General features: G+C 37.6%; 1 non-coding gene across 1 annotated transcript; it reads left to right on the forward strand.

The window, feature by feature from the left end:
• Positions 1–3,190: 3,190 nt before the first annotated feature.
• LOC139438430 (U6 spliceosomal RNA) lies at positions 3,191–3,297 on the forward strand. Its single transcript, XR_011648105.1, has one exon. It is a non-coding gene; the product is annotated as a U6 spliceosomal RNA (small nuclear RNA).
• Positions 3,298–4,541: the final 1,244 nt, after the last annotated feature.

The following is a 4,541-nucleotide window of genomic DNA, read 5'->3' on the forward strand; positions in this document are numbered from 1 at the left end:
TTCCTTCTTCCTTTGCAGTTAGTTTTTTTTTTTTCTATTTTTTAAAAATAATTTCTCCATTGTGTGCAGTTAGGTCTTTAATTTTAGCTCCTTCTTCCGTTTTGATATATGAATTTATGCCTATTAATTTTCCTCTCAGAACAACTTTTGCTGCATCCCATAAGTTTTGATATGTTGTGTTGTGATTTTCATTACTTTCAAGGTAGTTTCTGATTTTCATTACTTTCAAGGTAGTTACTGATTTCTTTTGAGATATTCTCCTTCACCCACTGTTTGTCTAACAGTGTGTTTCTTAGCTTCCATATCTTGGTGCCTAATCTGAGTCTATGGTCCTTACAGATCTCCAGTTTCCCTCTACTGTGGTCAGAGAAATTATTTTGTATGACTTCAATCTTTCTGATTTCCTTGAGACTTTCTCTGTGGCCTAGCATGTGTCCCATCTTGGACAATGATTCATGAGTGCTTGACAAGAATGTATATCCTACTGTATTTGGTGTAATGTTCTGTATATGTTTATTAGGCCCACCTCCTCTAATATATTATTCCAAGTCTTTGTTTCTTTATTGTTTCTCTGTTGAGATGTTCTGTCCAATGGTGATAGTGGTGTATTAAATTCCCCACTATAATTGTAGTTATAAATCTATTCCTCCACTCAGTTTTTCCAGTGTTTGCCTCATGTATTTTGATGCGCTATGGTTAGGAGAATAAATGTTTATGTTCATTCTTTCTTCCTGAAAGATTACCCCTTTCAATAATATGTAGTATCTATCTTTGTCTCTCAGACTGATTTTCTTTTAAAGTCTATATTTTGTCGGATATTAATATAGCTACTCTGGACCTTTTTTGTTTATTGTTTGCTTGTAAGGTTGTTTACCTGCCATTCACTTTCAACCTCCTTGAATCCTTGGGTCTAAGATGGGTTTCTTGTAGACAGCATATAGGTGAGTTATATTTCCTTATTCATTCTTCCAATCTGTGTCTCTTGACAGATGAGTTTATTCCATTGACAGTCATTATTATTACTCTAAAGGGAGTAACATATTATCCATATTTCTTTGGATATGTTTTTTTCTCTTTCTATTTTTGTGTTTTTAGTTGTTCTTACACTCTCCTACAACTCTGTCTCTCCTGTTTTTTCTTTCATCCTGCAGAGCTCCCTTTAGTGTTTCTTGAAGGACAGGTTTCTTACTGGCATACTTTGTTAGTTTCTGTTTATCTGTGAATATTGTTAACTGTCTGTCATTTTTGAATGCCAGCTTTGCTGGATAGAGTATTCTTGGCTGGAAATTCTTTTCTTTAGTATTTGATTATGTCATACCACTGCCTTCTTGCTTCTATGATTTTGGATAAGAAATCAACACCTAATGTTATTGAGCTTACCTTGTATGTGATGTTTCTCTTTTTTTAAATTTTTGTTGACTTCGGTATTTTCTCTTTGTCTTGAGCATATTGGATAATTTGACAAGTATATGTCTTAGGGTAGGCCTGTTGGGATTTATGATTTTTTGGGTGTGTTGTGCTTCCTGGACATATACTTCCATATCCCTCATTAGGTTTTGGAAGTATCCAGACATTATCTCCTCCAATACCCTTTGTGTGTTCTTTCCCTTCTTTTCTCCTTCTTGGATGCCTATAATGTATATATCTGTGCATTTTGTGTTGTCATTTAGGTCCCTAAATCCCTCCTGGATTTTCTCTGTCTTTTTATCAATCAGTTCTACAATCTATTTGATCTCAGGTATACTGTCTTTGACATCACTGGTTCTTTCTTCTGATTCTTCAAATCAGCTGTTATTTGCTGAGAGTTTTTTTTTTTAAGATTTATTTTTATTTAATTCTCTCCCTTTCCCCCCATGCCCCAGTTGTCTGTTCTGTGTCCATTTGTTGTGTGTTCTTCTGTGTCCACTTCTATTTTTGTCAGCAGCACCAGGAATCTGTGTCTCTATCTGTTGCATCATCTTGCTGCATCAGGTCTGTGTGTGTGTGGCGCCATGCCCAGGTAGGCTGAACATTCTATCATGGTCAGCAGCTCTCCTTACAGGGTGCACTACTTGCATATGGGGCTCCACTACATGGAAAACGCCCTTGCATAGCATGGCACTCCTTATGTGCATCAGCACTGCATGTGGGCCACTTCCACATGGGTCAAGGAGGCCCTGGATTTGAACCATCGATCTCCCATGTGGTAGGCAGATGCTCTATCCATTGAGCCAAGTCCACATCCGAGAGTGTATTTTGATTTCTTGGATTGTGCCTTTCATCACCATCATATCCATTATCTTTTTGCATATGTTTACAATTTCCTCTGCATGCTTTCCAAGTGTTTGCATAATGTTCTTAAACTCTTGCTTCACTTCATTAAATAGGCCCATGATATTTGTTTTGAGAGTTTTGATTAGTTGTTCGATGGTCTACTCCTATTCCTGATTTTTAGTTTGTTCATTGGATTGGGCCATGTTTTCTTGATTATTGGTATGGTTTGTAATTTTTGTTGCTGTCTGGTCATTCCTTTTATGTTGATGGGGTTTCTTAGTTGATTAGCTTCTCCATCTAGTCAAGGGGTTTATTTAGGTGCTGTTTTTATCTGTGTATTAAGTCTTCTCTTTGACACTTTGTTCTTCTTATTCTATTTCCTTGTTGTTGTCTAAATTCTCTTGAAGGAAAATATTATGGCCAGAGAATGCAAAAGAGGTTAGAAAAGAAAATGTATAACAGTTGTATTGATAGTAAGTGTAGGCAGAAGAACCATGTGATACCTACGGGAATGAATATTATACTCGTGTAAGCTGTGTAGATTTATAAAAATAAAAAGTGGAATACCTACAATTAGATGGGAAACTGAACATGGGGAATATAGTATCAATTAGAAGGCCAGTATTGTCAGGGGAAAGGAAAAGAGAAAAGAAAAAACAATAACATAAAGAGTGAATAAAAGATAGAAACCAAACTAGAGGTGTTAGCAATAAAAGTCAGAAAAATTGGGGCTGAACAAAAGAGGTGGAATATGAGAGAAACAACAGGAGATGGAAGAGAGATAGATGTAAAGAAAAGGGGATAGCATTGGTAGCCTAAATCAGTATGCACATAAAAGAGGATATAGAGGATGAGGAAACACAGCAAACAAGAAACACTGCCTGCAGCACCTAATAGAAAAAGGGATACAGAACGGAAAAAAGAAAAGAAAAAAGGGGTGCTCACTTCAGCAACACATATACTAAAGTTGGAATGATTCAGAGAAGATTAGCATGGCCCCTACAAAAGGATAACATGCAAATTCATGAAGTGTTCATATTTTTAGAAGCAGCTAGAAAGAGATCTCGAATAAAAGGGTCAATCAGATCTGCAGAATATCTTAGCCTACATGTTGGATCAAGTGTTAAAAACTGCTCTTTGACCTTGAATAAAAGGGGGAAATGGCAAAGACAAATGAGTTGATATGGCTAAAGGTCTTCCAAAAAGGATCAGGAGGTCACCAGAGGGGTCACCATTACACACACCTCAGCAGGACCCCAGAAAAAGCCAAAGTAGTTACAACCCTACATACTGGTTCTCCTGAAGGCTACAGAGATCCATAGGGTCTATAGTCATGGCATTTGGAGCTTTGTGCCATGTCAGAGGGCCCTACTTTGGAATTTGTGCACCTGAGTGTGATGGAGTTGGACTCAGATGTGCCTTTTCTACACATGCATCTTCTGTCACTTTTACTGAACCTGTGGTTGGTAAAAGAGATGGTCCATACTCAGAAGACTTGAATATCTAGACTACCCATGGCTAGCTGGCCCTGAGCCTCAGCAGAGTGGCAATTCCTACTCTCTGGTTCATTGGTCTTACGCAAGTCAACTCATAGTGAGGTGAAGATGGTCAACCACCACAACAGGGAATCAAGAGTGTCTTTAACTATAAGCAGAGGAATTGCATCCATCACCCATGTGGAATCTAAGCACCCTCTTGTTCTAGAAGTGGAGAGGACATCACTATCCCAGGGGCCACAGAATGGAGGAATAAAATATGGATTAGAGTGGACTCACTGACATTCTACTACAAAACTAGTGTGATGAGTAATAGATGAAATTTTAGCATCAATTTAGAGAATGTGGACATAGTAGTTGCTGAGGGCAGGGAGAGGGAAGAAGAGATGTGATGTGCAGGCATTTTGGGGATTTTGAGTTGTCCTTAATGATATTGCAGGGTCAGATGCTGAACTTCATATATCCTACCATAACCTACTGTATGTACTGGGGGAGAATATGAACTATGGGATAAACTATTATCTTTGTAGTGAAGCAGTGCCCCAAAGTGTGTTCACTGAGTGTGATGAGTGTGCCACAATGATGAGGGAGTTTGGTGTAGGAGGAGTGAGTTTGAGGGGTATACAGGAACTTCTTATATTTTTTAATGTTACATTTTTTTGTGTGATGTATTTATCTTCAAAAAAATACAATTTACAAAAATGATGTGATGGGGTGGGGAGTAAGTTATGTGGGAAACTCATGTTTTTTTTTAATGTTTTTTAATGTAACATTCCTTGTAATCAATTAACT

The sequence above is a fragment of the Dasypus novemcinctus genome, chromosome Y (assembly GCF_030445035.2).
Source record: "Dasypus novemcinctus isolate mDasNov1 chromosome Y, mDasNov1.1.hap2, whole genome shotgun sequence".
Lineage (NCBI taxonomy): Eukaryota > Metazoa > Chordata > Mammalia > Cingulata > Dasypodidae > Dasypus > Dasypus novemcinctus.